The sequence below is a fragment of the Microtus oregoni genome, unplaced genomic scaffold (assembly GCF_018167655.1).
Source record: "Microtus oregoni isolate MIOR12 unplaced genomic scaffold, Mior012 000015F_ref0000493, whole genome shotgun sequence".
Taxonomy (NCBI): Eukaryota; Metazoa; Chordata; class Mammalia; order Rodentia; family Cricetidae; genus Microtus; species Microtus oregoni.
In genome coordinates this window covers 18,041,994-18,062,745 of record NW_024543074.1, presented here as the reverse complement: position 1 = coordinate 18,062,745, position 20,752 = coordinate 18,041,994, and positions in this window count along the sequence as shown.

Genomic DNA, 20,752 nt, shown 5'->3' with positions numbered 1-20,752 from the left:
GAGCCTCAGATTCTAATATAGCATGTGTTCATAGCTTGAGGAGATGGCTCTTTCGGTGAGGTGCTTGTTATACAAGCAGGAGGACCTGAGTTCGAATCCCCAGCAGCTGGGGATCCAGCTGGGCACAATAGTGTGGGGACAGAGACTTGCAGATCCCAGACACTTACTGACAAGCCGGTTCAGTTGAGACAGCAGGCTCCAGGTTTAGTGAAAGACTCTGTCTAAAAAATAATAAGGTGAGGAGCCATGGAGGAAAATCCCCAGCTTCGATCTCTGGCCTCCATATAAACACACACAGGCAGGGGGCTGGAGAGATGGCTCAGTGGTTAAGGGCATTGCCTGCTCTTCCAAAGGTCCTGAGTTCAATTCCCAGCAACCACATGGTGGCTCACAACCATCTGTAATAAGGTCTGGCGCCCTCTTCTGGCCTTCGGCATACACACAGATAGACTATTGTATACATAATAAATAATAAATAAATATTTAAAAAAAAACACACACAGGCAAACACATACTCATACACACACACAAATACACGCTTCGTAGCATTTTTTAAAGAGATAATGAGAAATGAGACTGATGACATGAGAGTAAGGATTGGATAGAAGGTGGGAGCCATAGCTTTGTCAACCAGTCAATAGAGACTCATTTTTGCCTTGCATAAGTGTTCAGTTTTTGCTGTTATTGTTAATTTAGATGTTCTTTGGGATTTCTATTTATCTTACTTCAGGACTCTTCAAAGAGTAGCCAAGCAGTAGTTAAGAAGAACTGATCCTGAACTGTGGATAAGTTTCATCTGACATTCTCATCAATGAATAAGTATATGTATCAACTATTTAGAGCACACATGGGTTGTTGATTCTCTCTTAAGTAGCGGTCTTGCCGGGCGGTGGTGGCGCACGCCTTTAATCCCAGCGTTTGGGAGGCAGAGGCAGGCGGATCTCTGTGAGTTTGAGGCCAGGCTGGTCTACAAGAGCTAGTTCCAGGACAGGCTCCAAAGTTACAGAGAAACCCTGTCTTTAAAAAAAAAAAAAAAAGAGGGGGGTGTTCTCGTGTATCTCAGATTGGCCATGAACTTGCTAGGTAGCTGAGGAACTCCCTGTGCTGGGACAACACTGCTGAGACTCTGTAACCCCGGGCTCTGTACATGGTAAGCAAGCATGTACCAGCTGAACTACATCCCCAGCCCTGCAGCTGTCTCTTGGCAACTGTGGGGAGAGAAGGATTTATATAGATACTAACTCTGTGGTGCTCAAATCCCTTATATAATGTGACTTTCTGCTTGCTTATAATTGAACACACCCTCCTATCTGCTTAACATTTTGAAACAAAATGAAAAAAAATTTCATCAATTGTAAGTGTACATGTGTGGGTTTGATGGTATGAACGTTCACGTGTGTGCGGGAGTCCTTAGAGGTCGAAAGGGACATTGGATTCCCTGGAATTGGAGCTATGGGTAGTTATGAGCCTCCATGTGGGTGCTGAGAACTGAGTCCGGGTCCTTTGAAAGGGTAACAAGTCCTGTTAATGCTGAGCCATGTCTCCAGGTTAAGACATCTCAAGGTTGTTTATAGGACCTCATACCACACAAGTGATACAAAATCAGTTGCTACACTATGTTATCTAGAGACTAATAATAGGATGCTCGTGTTTTCAGCATAAATACAATCATTTCTCCAAATACTTTCAATGTGCGATTAGCTAAATCCATGCATTCAGAACCCACAGAAAACGAGGATCTGCGGGTGTGGGCTGTGGCATTCAGAGTTTAAAGGCAGTAGAGCATAGAGCTAGAAACAAAACTGTGGGGCTAGCTCTGTCACATAAATGCTCTATGTGACCTTGGACAAGTCACTTCAGCCCTGGAAGCCTCATTTCTCCTCTGTAAAGTGAGAATAGTTCTGATTCCTCACGTCTAGTGGTTGCTATGACAATTAAAGCAGATAAAATGTAAGGCACTTAACACATATCCCGGGACACAGTTTAGGGTCTATAAACCCCAAGAACAGTGTCGTCAGTCCTGTGATTATTGCCAGACCCTCGTGGCTTTGATGGGGACCAGTGGCTGGGGAAAAGAACATTCTAGTTTCCTTGATCTTTTCATTAGACACCTCCTTTCTTTAAAATTCTCTTAATCAGTTGGTTTGTGACACCAGTCACTTCCTTGTAGCTGGGGTGTTACACTAATTGCAGGGAATTTAGTGCCTCTCCATCTACAGTTTCTCAACGGTTCAGTCTTAAAGGTACAGTGACTTCCTGCTTTTCTAGTCAGGTTTTGTCACCTGAGCTGCCAGCGCTGTTGCATAACCAGGCACCCTTGCCTCTCATGAGGTATTTGTTTTTTCTCCCAGGCAAATATGGACACCCAGGGTGTGAGTGCAGCCCCTGTAAACGGCTGCCCTTTCCCTCCCACCCTCTGATTTACAAAGCTGCTCGAGGAAGATTTCATGGGTGAGTGAATTCCGAATCTGGCTGGTCTTTCGATTTGCTTTAGCAAATTACAGCTCCAGTGCTTTTGAATTGAGATTTTTAGTGGCTAAGAACTACTGGAATGAAGACACATGGAGTCAGGCATAGGAAAAGAACGACTTCTGGCTGAGTGTTGCCTGATAAACTGATCGCCCTTGTACTAAGCAGCTGGCCGTCAGCACACGCGCGTAAAGCCCCAGGTTCAATCCCCAGCACCACAGAATGGGTGGTGCACACTTGTAATCCCATAGCTTTCCAGGTACAGACGGTAGAGTCAGAAATTCAAGGTAATTCATGGCTACATAGTGAGTTTAAGGCCAGCCTGGAATACAGAGAGAGAGAGAGAGAGAGAGAGAGAGAGAGAGAGAGAGCTTTCAACATGCATTCATCTGCTAGTTCCCTGTGGAAACAAACTAAAGTTTATATCCCAGTCAGAAAGAAGTAGGAGTGAGTGGCCTAACTCAACCACTGGAGAGAAGAGAGACAAGAGGAGGGAGAAAGCCTGTCCTTGTTAGTTTCGGAATTCCACAGCTGTGAGCTGGCCTCTCTGTGCAAGTTGAGAATGGCCAAGAGAGGTATCATGTTAGAGGCCCTGGCGTGTTCTTGACTTTGACTCCTCTGATATGAGTGCCCTTCACACACCGTACTCCTTAGAAGTTATTAGCAGACAGTTTCTGTGAACTGGATCCACCGATGGCTGCTATCTCTCCCACTCGGCTTTCTCTCTGTTGGCAGCAAACACCTGAGTCTCCAGCATTTCTCTCTTTCATCAATTGACAGTCTGTAAGCTGATTCTTATACGCTGTCTCCTTTGCCTGCAGTCCATTGTGAGCTGGAGCTTTGAAGAGTTGGGTGTCCCAGGCCTTCATCAAATGATGCTGGAACATTCCTTTAGCTGGGTAGCAGGCGTTTTCATTTCTTCCTCCTGCCCACTTAACCTCACTCCAGGGCACACCCACTGTGGAAAACGAAATGGGGCTGGCCTGGTAGCAGTGGTTGACAACTGGGGGCAATTTTGCCCTCCAAGAGCAACTAAGTTATGCCTGGGGACATTCTTGACTGTCATTCTGGGAGGGATCAAGTTACTGGCATCTACTGCTGGGTAGAGGGAATGGATGTTGCCCAACATCCCACCGTGCTCAGAACCATCTCCCACAGCAAAGAGCTCTCGGATGCTCCTTCCCGTTCAAGTGATGGGGAACCTCCAAAAATGTAAGGAAGTTCAATGAAACATGGGCTAGAGTTTGATTTTTGAATTTTGCTTCTTTATAGCCAGTAAAGTTGGATACTTACTTATATCATCATAGAATGATCCGGTATTGAAGGGTTGGAAGTGTAGCTTAGTGGTATAGTACCTGCTGTGTTTCCCCAGGACCAAAAAACAAACAAACAAAAACCTAAATGTTCTGTCTGACTCAGAGTCCGGTAATGTCATCTGGAGTATGTTCCTTATAGGAGAAGAAAATAAAATGGAGGGTAGGAGGAGAGAAAGCATATGATATACTAAGCAAGGTGTGTCTACCAGCTACAAGGAAACAACTGGTGTGACATAAACCAACCGATTTGTAAGAGAATTTTTAAAAAAGGAGGTGTCCAAAAAAAAAGATCAAGGAAATTACAATATTCTTTTCCCAGCCACTGGTTCCCATCAAAGTCACGATGGCGGGAATAACAGATAATAACAGGCCGACAGCACTATTCTTGAGGTTTATAGACCCTAAACTATGTTGCAGGCTATGTGTTAGGTGCTTAACACATTATATTGAGCAAGGTGTGTCTTTCACAGCACTGTGGACATCTTAGGGCAAGGCAGCTTTTTATTGTGTGGGATGGTTCTGTATACTGTACGGTATTAAGAAGTATCTGTATCCTCTACCTACTAGATACCAGTAGCATCATCTTTCCCAGAATGACAACTGAAAATGGACCCAGACATTGCCAAGTATTTCTGAGAGGGCAAAATTGTCCCCAAATATGAATCACGGCTTGCAGGGTTGCATGAGGCTGAAAAAGCTGCCTGTGTGAGGACTCAGACTAAGTCCTCTAGGCATTTTCAACACTCCTCTATACAATATGGAGTCTTGGCCTGCTTGTCACAAATGTGGGCCTGGCACGCCTCATACCTCTAAAGGCTTGAGTCTGAAGCCTCATACCTCTAAAGGATTGGGGCCAGGTTCTCAGCGTGGGATGAAGATTAAAAAAGATATTGGATGTACTGATGTATTGAGTATCAGTGTGTCTCCCAAGTCTGCTGTGGGAACTCAGATGGAGCTATATTAGGGAGGGTTTATTTTGGCTCATGGTTTAATGGTATGGGCCATCATGTCTAGGCAGGACATGGTGTTACCAGTGGCTCTAGCTGTGGTGGCAGGAGCTTGAGGCAGCTGGCTGCATTGTGTCTATAGTCAGGAAACAAAGGAAGATGCTTCTGCTTGCTTTCCTCCTTTTCATTCAGTCCAGACCCTATGAATGGTCAGGATTGGTCTTCCCTTAGTTAAACAGGATACCTTTTAAAGGTACTTTCTAGACCTACTCGTTGGTATGTTTGCATTGGGATTCTTTTTTTTTTTTTTTTTTTTTTTTTTTTTGGTTTTTCGAGACAGGGTTTCTCTGTGGCTTTGGAGCCTGTCCTAGCTCTGTAGACCAGGCTGGTCTCGAACTCACAGAGATCCGCCTACCTCTGCCTCCCGAGTGCTGGGATTAAAGGCGTGCGCCACCATCGCCCGGCTTGCATTGGGATTCTAAATGCAGTCAGTCAAGTTGAAAATGAGAAACTGGGCTGGTAAGATGGCTCAGTGGGTAAAGGTACTTCCTGCCAAGACTGTTGACCTGAGTTCAAATCCCAGAACCCACATGGTAGAAGGAAAGAACCATATGGTGGCTCATAATCACCTGTAATGACAGTTCTTGGGTTCTGATGACCTCTGAGGACTTCTGAATGCATGTGGTACATATAAACTCACAAAGGAATACACACACACACACACACACACACACGTGGGGCGGGTAACATATATAATAAGTACATAAATCTTTAAAAATAAAAATTTTAAAGAAAATTAAAGATCTGTATAACTAAAAAAAGAAAATAAAACATGACATTTCTATTGCAAATGGGCTCTGTATCTGCCAGATTGAAGGAGGGCGGAGAAGTATTTTTAAATGATTAACATAAGGGACACTCTGACTCTTACCTCCAGTCTTTCCTTTCACAAAAAAAAAGGAAAGGAAAGAAAGAAGGAAGGAAAGAAGGAAGGAAGGAAAGAAAGAAAGAAGAAACTGCGGGTGAGAGGATGTAAGTCATATACTTACAACACAAACCATACAGGCCCCAGAAACAGAGTGCCATGGCCCTCAGCGGAAGGAGACACAAATCAACCAGGGGTGGCACTTGATGGGGGAGGGCTAAAGAAAGGGCAGGATTTGAAAGGTGGAGCTGGGCACTGGTGCTGTAGGAATGTGAAGCACAGGACCCAGCGGAGGAAGAGCAGGGTTTCCCACTTGGCTGCAGATCAAATCTCACAAGGAAGTAGTGGGAAGGAAAACTGGCAGGCAAGTGAGAAACGTTAAAGGAAAATGTCCACAAACATAAAGTGCAAAGTGCTTTCTAAACAAAAATAGTATCCTCCGTCTTCGGGGGGGTATTAGATATTCGCTCTGCTTTTATCTGAAAAAAAAAAAAAAAAACCCAGGATGAAAGTTGATGTAGCGGGAGTTGGTCTGTTTCTTCATAAACAAGGGCTATCTTTCTCACCAGTTGCACACTCTCCTTTCTCTCCTTCTCTTCCCAAGAGGCTGATAAGTGCAACTGTCTAGTTTCTTTATCAAGTCCCTGCCGCTGTCCTTCTGGATGGTTAGAGTTGTTCTGTGTATTCTGGAATCCACAGTAACGCTGAGGGCTGGGTGTTGAGGTACACCCTGAGTTGTTCACTGTGGAAATGTCTGTCTCACCCCATGCCATTTCTCTCCCAAAGTCACCCAGCTTCAGTGGATGCTCCTAAGATCTTGGACATACTGGGCTATCTGGATGATTGGCACCTGGACCAGGGGAACCTGAAGGCATTGAGACCATCTTTGAACAACTTCAAAAGATCTGTCATCCACAGAGATGTCCTTGTAGCAATCATTTGGAGCCTCTCAGAAGAGCTTTTGAGTAAATGAGGTTGCCCTGAATGGCCCTGGAGTTGAAATGACTACACTTGTCAAGAAAAACAAAACAAAACAATAACAACGACAAAAATTCAGCTATGTCAGAGGGCTGGGCTGAAGGACAAGTGTCTGAAAAAAACACCTGCAGAATTAGGAATTTACTGCTGCTTGCCCAGCCTCAGGTACCTGTGCCTCGCCTTTAACTTCTATTGTGAAATCATTTAGGCCCACCCATGTATATTGTGTGTGTGTGTGTGTGTGTGTGCTCATCTGTGGCTTTTTTAGCTTCCTTGTTTCTCCCCTGCTTTGAGGTGGCCTACTGTGTTTTTGGAAGATATAGTTCAGCTGATAACATGGGCCCCGCCACCTCTCTCTAGACTTGGGGGAGGAAACTAGCGCCCTGTCTCAGTGGAGATGACTGGTGGGGGTGTGGGAAGAAGAGCTTCAGTGAGTTGAATCCAGGCATGGGGTCACTGGAAAGGAAACAGCATCGCCAGTCTTGCAGTGTGGCGTAGTCTACCAGACCATGGCTGTCTCTGCTTGTGGCCTAGTCTACCAGAACCCCTCCCCCACCTATGTCTTTGGTCACACTCTTCCCTTTTACTGCACCTCAGCAGATAAATTGCTAGAGCACTTAGGAGTGCCTAAAGGGATCCATTTGGACTCCTGGGGGGAGGGGAAGGGTAGGTATTTAAGCACCTCTGCATGACACAGAGGGCTTAGAAAGGGAAAGGGCATTTTGCTCACAGACTCGTGGCCTTGGTTGTCTAGGCTGCACTTACATGGGACAGAAATGTATGCATTAAATGTGGGCAAAAGCCAAAGCTGCTCCCAACTGTGGAAAAAGCAAAACAATATAATAACAAAGCAAAATGAGTATGTCACACAAAGAATATATGGGACCTCTTGGAATTCCGGGAAAGCCTAGCTGGGTGAGAGGAAGGAGAAGGTGCTGGGACTGGAGAGGATAGAGGGAAGTTCTTGAGCAAAGGCTCCCCAGCAGGCAGGATGGCTTTGGGCCTTTTGAAGTAACCAAGTGAAGCCAGAGCAGCTGCTCTACTAGCGAGAGGAAGAGGAAGTGCGGTGGGAGGCAGATTGGAGAAAAAGACCCACCAAGAGCTGAGCTTGCAGGGTGTGGTCCTTTACCTGAATTCAGAAAGGCACTGCTAAGGAATTTTACCCAGTGAACAGACACCTTTGGCTTTCTGGTTTGATTCTGTACTTTAGTTGAATCAACACCTGTGGTAAAGTGCATAGACAGTCAATCCTCCTTAGAGTTCTATGCATGAATACTCAGACTAAGAGACAGATGCTGTCCATCCCTGGCTTAGTTTCTCAGGCCCTTTGTTGCTGGGGTGTTGAGAGTAGATGGAGCATGTGAGGGGAAGGGAAGGGGAGTTTGGAATGTTTCCCAGCTCTTCGGTTGAGCGGAGGTGCTGGCCTGTACCCGAGCAGAATCCCAGTAGGGACAGAGGTCAGTGGGAAAGGAGAAACCTATGCTGAAGATAAAAGTAATTAGACTTACTCTCGGTGTGTGGGGGAGGGGTGAAGAGAGGTACAGATCCCGAGCGGTGGAGTGTGAGCAGCGTGGCTGGTCATGGTCCCCTCTGTAGAGGTGGAACAAGCTAAATGAAGAACTGGCTTTCCAGGAGAGGGAAGAATGGGCCATTCCATTCTAGGCCCGTTAATTTTTAAATACCTGTGAAAGATACAGGTAGGGATGGCAACTAGATAGGCGTGGGTCAAAGACGCACAGTTCAGACGCGGCTGCTTAGACATGGAGATCTGTCCCGTGGATGGCGACTAGTAAAATGGGGTAGTGCGGAAACACAGAAACAAGCCAGGATTGGAACGAAAGTTATAAATATTTATAATCAGGGTGGAGAAACCGACAAAAGAAGTCTTTTCCTTGTTGCAAGCAAAATACATGTCAGAAATAAAAGAGCAATGGTTTACGTGTGCCCATGGTTCCAGAAACTACAGTCCATCATTGTGGGGAAGGTAGAGTGGAGTTGGAACCTGGGAGGCAAGAAACAGACAGCATGTCCAGACCCAGAGACCAGATAGACTTCCTGCCCCTGGGGACGGACCTAACTCTCCCAGCCAAGTCCCAGCCAATCACTGCTTCTACAGCGTCTCCAAACACCACCACCATCTGGGGAACAAGCATTCAAACCATGAGCCTATGGGGAACATTTTAGATTCAAACTTAACCAAGGTGAAAAAAATCCAAGAATAGGGGGGCAAATATATATATATTCCCATCTGGTGTGTGCACCAAGAATAGGAAAGCATAAAAGAAGAATGTGTTTCCGTCTGGTGTGCACAATCAAGGTATGTGAGGAAAATGCTGAAAGAGGATATTTGTATCTGTTGTGTCTGGTGATTCAGAAGTCATGGTGACCTTGAAAAGTCACGTCCTTACATCTGGTGATTTAGAGGTCATGGCGACATTAAAAAGTCACCTTGGTGGGGCAAGGTGATTAGGACTAGTGTGGAACAGAGGAGCAAGTTGAAGAGAATAGCTGTTAGTAGAGAAACATGCTTTGGTTGTGTTGAGATAAAAGGAGAGGGCCATCATGATGGCTCAGTAGGTCAAGGAGCTTTCCACCAATCCTGTCGACTTGAGTTCTATCCCTGGAACCCACAAGGTGGTGGAAGGAGAGAACTGACTCTCCCAAATTGTCCCCTCATTTTCGCACATGTCTTGGCATACATAGACTCTTGCACATGAGTGTGGACACATTCTCAGACACACACACACACACGCACACACACAATAATTAGGCAAATGTTAAAATTTTTTAAGATGAAAGGAGATAGGCACTCAGTACTAAAAGGGACTGAAGATATAGGCAAGGCAGGTAACTGGAGAGCCACTTGGCATAAAATAATAATAAAAATAATAATTATTATTATTACTATTGTTATTGTGGTTTTAGCCAGGTGGTGGTAGTGCACACCTTTAATCCCAACACTTGGGAGGCAGAGGCAGTTGGATCTCAGCGAGTTTGAGGCCAGCCTGGTCTACAGAGCAAGTTGCAGGATGGCCAGGACTGTTACATAGAGAAACCCTGTCTTGAAAAACCAAAAAAAAAAAAAATATTTTAGAAAATCTCATATATCTGAGGCTGGGCTCAAACTTAGTATGAGTAAAGGATGACTTCAAACTCCCGGTCTCCCTGCCTTTACCTCCCAAGTACTGGGGTTACAGGTATGTGCCAGAAAGCATGGCTTGAATTAAAAAAAAAATACTAGAGCTTGTTTGCAGTTGATAACTCTCAAGCATGGAAGAGGATTTTAGACTAGAAGAGAGCCTGAGGATCCAGGACTATGAGAAAGGGGGAGAACAGCATCCAGAGTAGGAAGAGAAGATGACTGACAGACAGACAGACAGACAGACAGACAGATAGATAGGTGGATGGATAGACAAAGACACATGTTAGTAGGAAGAGATTTGGTGGTAAAATTATAAGGAGGTTATATACAGTTTTTTGTTTTTGTTTTGTTTTTGAAACAAGGTTTCACAGAACCCAGGCTAGCCTCATACTTGCTCTGTATCCCAGGGTGACCTGAAACTTTGGATCCTCCTGCCCCTGCCTCCTGAATGCTGGGACAACAGGTGCAATTTGTTTTATGCAGAGCTGGGAATTAAACTCAGGGCTTCAAGTGTGAATGATAGGCAAGTACTCTACCAATCACACAATATTACATCTCCAGCTCCAGCTCCCCCTTTTCTCTTGAAGGAAACAAGTGTGTCCAGCACAGCAGCTCGGAGCTTTGATGCATGGATGTGGACCTGTTTAAACAAGTTAGACAGTGAGGGATGGCAAGGTGGCTCAGAGGGCAAAAGCACTTGACATTCAAACCTGACAACCCGCGTTCAATCTCCAGAACCATATGACTTTGGACATGGTGGCTTTCCTCTACAATGCCTGCACTTTTATGGTGAGATGGGAGCAGAGACATGGGAATAGCCTGTAAACTGAAGGCCATCTAGCCTGGAGTACTCAGAGCAGTAGAGACAAGAGAGACCCTGTCTCAATAAGGTGGAAGGAAAGAACTAGTTCCTGAAAGTTGTCCTTTGACTTCCACACATATGCTGTGAGACCCCTATCCATCGTTGTTACCACTGTGACCACCATCACCACTGCTCCCACCATTACCATCACCATCACAACGATCACCACCACCATCATCACCACCATCACCACCACCACCATCACCACCACCATCATCACCACCACCATCATCACCACCATCGCCACCACCACCATCACCACCACCATCATCACCACCACCATCACCACCACCATCATCACCATCACCATCACCACCATGACCACCACCGTCATCACCACCACCAAATCACCATCACCACCACCATCATCACCACCATCACCATCACCACCATCACCACCACCATGACCACCACCATCACCACCACCACCAACAACACCATCACCACCACCACGACCACCACCATCACCACCACCATCATCACCATCACCATCACCACCATGACCACCACCGTCATCACCACCACCAAATCACCATCACCACCACCATCATCACCACCATCACCATCACCACCACCACGACCACCACCATCACCACCACCACCACCACCACCACCACCACCACCACCATCACCACCACCACGACCACCACCACCACCACGACCACCACCACCACCACGACCACCACCACCACCACCATCACCACCACCACCATCACTGCTACCACCATCACCACCACCACCACCACCACCACCATCATTATCACCACTACCCTCAAGTAAAATTGAACTGTTAGGCTGTGAGACCTGGGCATACATGGACAGATGACTATCCAGCCATACGTACCTGGCTGAGATTTGTGATCATAAATTGAAATTGAAGCCAGATCTGTGTGACTGCAGATCTCTACTGCAATACATGCTGCTAGTTGGAAGAGAGAGATTTAGGGCTCTGCCAAGTAACAACAGAGGATTAACTCGCTGTTGGACCATTTGGTCCAGGCCTTCCAGAAAAGCCAGGGTATGAGGGGCGTAGGAATGCCACAGAGCTCATGGGAAGTACAGGAGCCACAATCCTTTCATCTGGGCCTCCATGGAGAACTTTTCTCTCTGCTGCTCTGGCATGTAAGCTAACAGCTGGGGAAGGACGCATACCTGAGATGCAGTGGCGACACCCAGTGACGGCTCCTCGAAGTGCACCTTGTTGGGTGTGGGCTGGGAGCCTCTCCAGGAGGCTGTTCTCTTTCTGCCCTACTCAAATGCTTTGCGCTCTCCCAGCTATCTCTTGCAGGATTCTGTGCCTGCACCCTAGCATTCCCAAGGTGGTGAAGTGTTGTGTGGCGGAGTAGCTTAGAGGGGAATACAAAGACACCCAAAGTAATCTGGGCTGTTAGCTCCAGAGCCCAGACATCTTCTCTGCTGGGTCCCTGCTGGCCAGGGACAGTCCTGATTCCCGAATGCTGGGGCATTCTAAAGCCCTGTCCAGGTTCAAACAAATGCTGGGCAGTGTATAGACTCTTCTCTGTCACAGCAGTCCTGGGGTATTTACCTCTTGGTTGATGCAAGAGGTAATGAGTGATGATGAGTGAGGACTGTACCCTTCTCCATCACCTCCAAAGAGTGCTCTTCCTTCTGGGTTTAAGACATCATACTGTCCCTGGTTCTGTTTGTTCCCTGCACCAAGATCTGCTTTATCTAGAGATTCATAGGTCCCTCTGCAAGTCTGTATCCATTTGATACCTGCCACAAGTCCTGGGTTGGACTTGCGGGCTAAGGAGCTGGATATCCCTTAACTAGAGGCTAGTCTTTAGGAAATAAGGATAAAAAGATTTGGGTCTGGAGAGATGGCTTAGCAGTTAAGAGGACTTGCTGTTCTTGCAGAGGATTCAGGTCCAGATCCCAGCACATACATGGTGGCTTCACAACTATCTGTGATGACTTCAGTTCAGAAGGACCCAATGCCATCTTCTGACCTCTGTGGGCACCAGGCAGGAATGTGTCACACTTACATATAAGCAGGCAAAATGCATCTTTTAAAATTATTTATCTTACTATTTTTAATTGTGTGTGTGTGTGTGAGAGAGAGAGAGAGAGAGAGAGAGACAGAGACAGAGAGACAGAGAATGTGCGTGCATATACATACATGAGTGCAAGTCCCAGGATCTGGAGCTGCTGACCAATGTGGGTGATGGGAGCTAAACTGAGTCCTCTGCAAGAGGAGTAAGGCTCTTTTTAATTTTTATTTTTTGCTTAGATTTATCTTACTTTATGAGTATGGGTGTTTTTCTCACCTATGTCTGTATATTATGTGCATCTTGGGACTGTAGTTATGGAGGATTGTGAACTACCATGTGGGTGCCAGGTCCTCTGCAAAAGCAAATATCTTAGCTACCGAGCTCTCTCCAGCCCCCGTCTGAGCCCCTTCTACTCAAGGGAAAAGTACAGAGTATCAACAAGGGAAGTTCCTTTTGCAACACCTTTTAGGCCCCACACTTTTTTGCTGTTCTGATGTAAATACTTAAGGCTGTATTATCAGGTATTTATACCACACATATGTCACAAGGTTGAAGGAGAAAGAGAAACTCCATAGCAGTGTGATTGTAGTGACAAAGTGACAGCTGGTGTCCTCCTAAGGCTGGGAGAACACACAGAGAAGTGGGTACAGGAGAAACACACACGTCTTGAGACAGGCCGAACTGCCTTTACATCCCAGCTCTTCCAGTTACTAGCTGTGGCTCCTGCAGCATGCTCCGGCCCTCTCAGACACTCAGTGAGTGTCTCCAAGGCATTAATCCCCCCCCCCCCCCAGAACTATCGAGACAGGTGAGGTTCCATGTATGGAGCACCTGGAACAGAGTAGGCACTCAGTAAACGCTATCCTGGAAATTGACAGATTGGGGTCATCAAAATGAGGTGTCAGGGAAATTAATTATGAGCCGGGCAGGTGCTATGATAGGAACTTTGTAGAAATTCCATGATTATTATAACAATCCCTTAAAATAGGCCATTATTCTTCATGACTTGACATAGGAAACTAGGACTCAAGAAGTTATTTTACAGCTAGTAAGTGTTACTCTGGAACTTGAATTACAATGTTATCTAGAACTTAGCTTGAAATACTTACAACCCAGGGCTGGCTCAGTTGGTAGAACTTAACCTGTGTGAAACCCTGGCTTTGATACCCAGCCCTGCATCAATTGGGTGTGGTGACTCCTGCCTATAATCTCAGTACTGGGAGATAGAGATGGTAAAGTCAGAATTTGGAGGACTTCTTTGGGCACATAGGGAATTTAAGGTCCCTTTGAGGTAGAGACTCTGAACACACACAAGCCTACAAACCACACCCAGAAGTGGCAGCAATTACAGTTATTACGATGTTGGTGTGTCAAATAGAACCAGAGATGCAAATGACTTAATTAAAGCATTCAATCCATCTTTAAGCCAACTTCATGTGCATTAAATAAAATATGGGATGCCATTTCCCCTTATACACATCTAACTGTCACTCTCTAAATATTTAAAGCAAGAGAGGTTTCCATTTGCTCTGGAGTGGGATGTGGGACAAATCTAGAAGAGGCGCGAGAGGAAGGCTGTGCAATCTGTCTGCAGAGTGTTTCCAGCAGTCTTTTGAAAGTTTTGAGAACCTCTGCCAAGAGTCTATCTTTCCACCGTCCCAGTTGCTGTAGTACGTACGGCCTAATGGCTTCAGAGGAAATCCCTGAAGAGGGTCTCTATGACTTTCGGTCCAGTCACATTAACTGAGAGGAAATGCACACTTGACCTGTAGCCCAACGGGGACCCTGGCTAGCCTGCCCTGTTAGCGCTTTGCCTTCCTACCAGCTTTTCCGGTATCGTTTGCTTCCTGGTCCTACCCACTGTACTCTGGCCAGCTCTAGCAGTTGTTTGCCTGAGAGGTTCTGCTTGCTGACTTTGCTCCTGCAAGGTCTCAGAGAAGGCCTGATCTGTGTGTGTACACAAGCCCCTCCCTGATTGATGCAGTTCTCCTTGGAAAGCCATTTGCCAGTCCGTAAAAGGGCCCAGACACAGAAAACAAATGGACTGAGAGTCCAACCAGGGTTTTTAAGTTGTGCCCCTTTAATTCAGGCTGGCCTTCTTGCTCTGTTCAGTCCTAGTTCCTCAATGTTCCCAAGAGTTTCCTGGGTACTTATCCCTCCTGCCCCCACCCCACCCCAGGGGCTGACACATAGTCTGGCAGGCCTTCTAGACTGGGTGTGGGTCTTAAGTCCCATCTCCCTCTGGACTGTGACAGTGTTTCTATTCGTTCTTTGCACAAGTACTTTTTCAGGTACCAACTAAGAGCCAGGTGCTACTCTAGATGCCAGTGGTCAGCGGGGAACAGGAAAGTGAAGTCCCAGCCCTTGCAGACATTACATCCTGAAAAGGGAGACATTGTGGACAGTAGAATCAGCAGTGAGATGCTCCATTAAAAACACATATCTAGGGCTGGGGAACAGGAATGATGGGTGTGTGTGTGGGGGGGGTGTCCCAGGAAGGCTTCTCAGGGGAGGTATGAGTAGACACCTAAGCAGAGGGAGGAGGGAAGCCACTGGGATAATGGAGTGACTATTTCAGACAGGGAATACCAAGGCCTGACATCAGGTAAACTTGATATTCGACCCATTTTTCTATGCTATCCTATGAGAAGCACTTACTTAATTTTGAAAAAATATACAAACGTCGGCCACTTAAACCACTTTTAAATACACAACTCACTACCCTAAGGCATTTGCATTTTACTTTTTGTTTGTTGGTTTTTTGTTTTTTGTTTTTTTTTTTTTGAGACAGGGTTTCTTTAGGCATTTGTGTTTTGTATAGACACCACCACAATCCATCCCCAGCACTTTCTTTTTACTTTTCCTTTTCTTAAGCCAAACCTCTGGATCCATTCCACAATAAGTCTTCCTAAGGCAAGATAGACAGACAGAAAGCTATGAGGCATGGCAGGGGAAGGAACCTCCTGAGTCTGGCTGAAGCCTCTAGCCAGCTGGAAATCAGGAATTCCAGCATAATTAACATTTGCTTAAGACCTTTCCCTTTTCTTAGCTGAAAGCCTGCAATATTTTAGGGATCTCACCAGAACACCCCTTTAACAGTGAAAGGACACAGCCTAAACCCCAGTGGCTCCTGATTTTATCTCATCACATTGTAATTCCACCCAAGGCACCTCTGGGGCCATCTTATAACCACATATATCAAAGAAGATAGAAAGAATTCCTGGAGTATAGAGTGTGAGGGGGTAAGGATGCTTGCCACCATTCCTGATGAGCTGAGTTTGATGCCCAGAAAAGAGGGCTAACTCCTGCAAGTTGTTCCCTGACCGCCACCTATATGTCATGGCACATGTGTGTCAACAGCCAGCACACACACACACACACACACACACACACACACACACACAAAATAAACGTAAGACTAAATTTTTTTTTCTTCAAGTCATTTGAGTTGTAGAGACACCATGATGGCATATGTGACTACTGCTGGACCCTTAAGTGTGACTGTCTTTGAGAAGCCAATACCCATGCTCTCTGGTGTGCCTTAGGCTTCTCCCGAACACTTCTCACCTCCTTCTCTCTCTCTCTCTCTCTCTCTCTCTCTCTCTCTCTCTCTCTCTCTCTCTGTGTGTGTTTGTGTGCATCTGTGTGTGTATGTGAAGTCTAGAGGTCAACGTTGTTCATCCCCCTTTATTGTTGTCCACCTTATTTTTCCTTTATTTTAAACTTTTCATGTCTGGGACTGTTTTGCCTACATGAATGGATGTATGTGGACGACATGTGTGCCTGAAGCCTAAGGAGACCACAAAAGGGTGTTGAACCCCCTGGGAGGAGTTACAGATGGTTGTGAGCCACCATCTGGATGCTGGCAATTGAATCCTGGTCCTCTGGAAGAGCTGCCAGTACTCTTAACCACTGACTGTCTCTCCTGCCCCCTGTTCACCTTATTTAAAAGACAAGGTCTCTCCGTGAACCGAGAGCTCCTCAATTTGACTAGGCTGTCTGGACAATGAGCTTCCGGGGTTCTTCTGTCTTTGCATCCCCAGAAATGAGGTGCAGTGACCATGCTTAGATTTTACATGGCTGCTAAGAATCCAAACTCAGGCCCTCATGCTTTTACAGCAGACACTTTATTGACTGAGCCATCTCCCCAGCCCTCTCTATTTTTAATAGACTCCAACTCCGCTTCATACTGTCTTGCCCCAATTTTTTTTTCTGTGCTGAAGTCAAGAATCCCATTTACTTGAATTGAGATACCTAGAAGATTAAGAATACTTCTCAGGTTGTGAGAGCTGTAGTGTGGAGTTATGCCTCTCCCTCACCCCAGTGGCTACCATTATTTTACTTTTTATGTAATGAACACTATTATGCTTTGGATATTGTTTTAGTAAGGGTTCTCTAGAGGGACAGAACCAAGGAGATGAAAAATATATATGCATATATATATATATATATATCAGAATTTATTAAGTTAGCTTTAAAGTAGTAACAAGAGCCAAATTATACCTGAGAAGCAAAGAACCCCATAGCTACATGGCCCTGGAGGCTGAATGTCTTAACAGTCAGAGTAGTCCCATAACAGCTATCTCATTGAGTTTGAGAACTGATAATTATTCAGTCCACAAGGTGGGGTGCCTCAGTAATTCCAATCGGGCACTGGAAGCCCAGAAGTTTCCTGGAAAGCCGAGAGCTGATGATCCCTAGTCATAAGGAAATCTTGGAAACAGTTCTGCTATTAGTGCAGGAATCATCATATCATCATCACCACCACCACCACCAGCATCATCATCATCACCAGCATCATCATCATCACCAACTTCATTATCACCATCATCATCACCACCACCATCACCACCACCATCACCACCGTCAGCATCATCATCACCACCACCAATACCATCATCATCACCACCAGCATCACCAGCATCATCATCACCAACACCATCATCACCTCCACCACCAACATCACCATTATCATCACCACTGCCAGCATCATCATGACTGTCATCACTACCATCATCACCATCATCATCATTATCACCATCATCACTATCATCACCATTATCAGCAGCAGCAGCAGTAGAAGGAGGAGGACAAATAAGTATGAGGCAAGAGGGAAGGCCAAATGAAAGATGATCTTTCTTCTAACATACCCTTTTTAAAAACTAAAAATGTGTTTATTTAGACTTTAAATTTTATACATATGTCTGTCTTTGCCTACACACACACACACACACACACACACACACACACACACACGCCTAGTGCCAGAAGGGGTCAGAAGTTGGTGTCAGATCCCTATAACTGGAGTTGTAGATGTCTGTGAGCCACCATGTGGGTGGTGGGAACTGAACCCAGGTCCTCTGGAAGAGCAGCCAATGATTTTCACTGCTCAGCATATCTCTAGCTCCCTGATGTGTCTCCCCTCTTTTTAAAATCTGGGCTGCTACCAGAAGGTACCACCCACAGTCGGGGCAGGTCTTGCCATATCAATCAAAGCAATCAGGACAGGTCTTTAGTTGGGGTTTTCTCCCTCCTCAGGTGATTCTAATTTGTGGCAAGTTGACATTAAAGCCAACCATGATAGATAAGAAATGTCCCTCCAAAGCTCAGATGTTGAAGGACTGGTCCCCAGTACAGCAGTGTTGAGAGGTGAATCCTTCGGGCGTGTATTAGATCATGAGGACTCTGACGTCTCCAATGGGCTAATTCATCAGTAGATTCATAGCTTAATGGTCTATTGAGAGGATATGGAAACTTTAGGATGTGGAACCTAGTTAAAAGTAGACCACTGGGGGCATAGCCTTGAAGAGTATTGTGTCCCTTGCTCTCTCTTCTTTCTCTGTCATTTCCTGCCCCACCCCTTCTCTTTCTGCTTCCTAGGCCCTACCCAGCACTTGGGGCTCAAAGGACAGAGTTGGAGGAGATGGTCAGAATCCTTGCAGGTTCAGGTGTACAGTCCCTGGAGACTGTGCACTTCCTAACATGGATCCTTACTCTCCTGATGATTCTGTGGGCACTGATGTCCTTTCCACAGGTCCCATTTCCATGTGGGACACTGTACTGGGTTCTGTTATTGTCAAGGGAGAATGCTGAATGCCACCCAGAGTCTTCTCTGATGCGTCTAGAGATGCTGCAGGGGTGTTGGGATGGCAGAAGTTCTAGACCAGTGGGAGGCAGCAGGCTGGGAAAGGTTTGCAGTATCTAGAGCCCCTTGTCTGCCTGATAAATGGGTAGCTTGAGGTTCTCTGGGGTGAGTTCGTACCATCAGCTCCAGGTGGCTGTTTATATGTTTGCTTTCTTTTTTGGAAAATGTTCATCTGCTTAATGAATGCTTCAAGGTTACTACATCTCTTGTGTGGCCATAACATCTCAGAGCTAGCCACAAGGATCATATATTTTGACTGCACCATCCAAACAAGACAAAGAGAAACAATTCATCTTGGAGAATCTCCAGGCAATGAAGATGCTGCCCCTCATGCCCCTTTCTGATACTTGCTGCTGAGCTATGAACTTTCCTGCACAGCCATAGTGCTCCAAAGGTCTTCATGAAAGCACTTCAGAGGGGGCTAAAACTACTCCCCAGCCTTCTTTTCCGGAGAAGACACCTAGAATTGGGAGCAAAGCTCATGCTTCTCCTCCCTCCCGGTGCTAGGGATCAAACTCAGGGCCTTGTGCTTGCTGGCTTCACTCTACCACTCGGCTGTCCTGTGAAAGATGGTTGTTAACATCAGGTGTCTTCTCGTAGTAGTTAGGTTTCTATTGCTGTGAATACCGTGACCCAAAGCAACTTGAGGGACACAGTATTCATTTCACCTTACAGGCTGCAGTGCTTCGTGAAAGGAAGTCAGGGAAGGAACCTGGAGGCAGGAACTGAAACAGAAACCTCAGAGGAGTATTGCTTACTGGCTTGCTCTTCATGGATTGCTCAGGCTGCTTTCTTATACAACTCAGGTCCAGTGGCACCCTGTACAGTGGGTGGAACACTCTTACCACATGAATATAGGAAGCCCTATATTCAACCGCTAGCAGGACAAAAGAAAGCAAAACAGGAGCACAAACAAAAATAAACAATCCCCCCTGGGGTCTGGATGAGCCTACAGGCTCTGGTTGCAAACATTGCATCATATTGATGGAGACCTAATCTATATCCTGTGTTCCTTGTCATCTTGGGCCCTTGTAAAGAAGGCTTATTTTAGAGCTGAACAACACCCATGTTTCGCTTGGCCCACTCAGGCTCTGCCCTTTTCCTCAGGACAGACCAGGGATGTGACCATCTGGAGTCCATTCATTTCCCCTTGTAAGACATGGTCTTGATACACGTGATTCTCAACTTTCCTAACTACTGCAGCCTTTAGTACAGTTCCTCGTGTTACGGTGATCCTCAACATAAATTATTTTTTATTGCTACTGCATAACTGAAATTTTGCTAGTGTTATGAATCATAATGTAAGTATCTGTGTTTTCTGATAGCCTTAGGCAACACCCGTGAAACGGTCCTGCTACCCACAGGTTGAGAACCACTGCTCTCGACCTTGGGATCCCTGCCCAATAGTCTTCAGTCTGTTTCCTAGGCCTGTGGGGAACCTCTGGGATCATCAGCTAGGATCTTTAGATGTGAAGGGCAGCCTAACTGGTGACTGGACTGCTTCCTGACCAGTGAGGTGTGGCCTCCTTGCAGTGGGATATCAAGGATGGGATCATGGGCACGATTGCCTGCCAGGGTCCTGGCTAGACAGTGATTAGCAAAAGTCTTAAGTCAGGCTGTTAGCCCTGGGCCTGGCTCTTCCCAAGAAAATGCATGCTTTATGTCATTGACCCTGACACCAATTCCCAGGATCCTTACAGAGGAGGGCACCAAGGCACAGAGAAGGGAGATCCAATTGCTCACAGCTAGTAGCTACAATCAATCTGCAGACAGCAAGCTGGGGCAGCGACCTAACACTGTACAACTATGGAAGCTTCTACCCCCATCCCTGGTGGGCCAGCTGGAGCACAGCTGGTGTGAGCGCACGGCCCTCGCACCACCCCTCTGCCCTGGCCTCCGTGGGCGCACGTGGAGGGGTTCTCGGGTCGCCAGTGACTGTCTCCCAGCTGCCCTGGC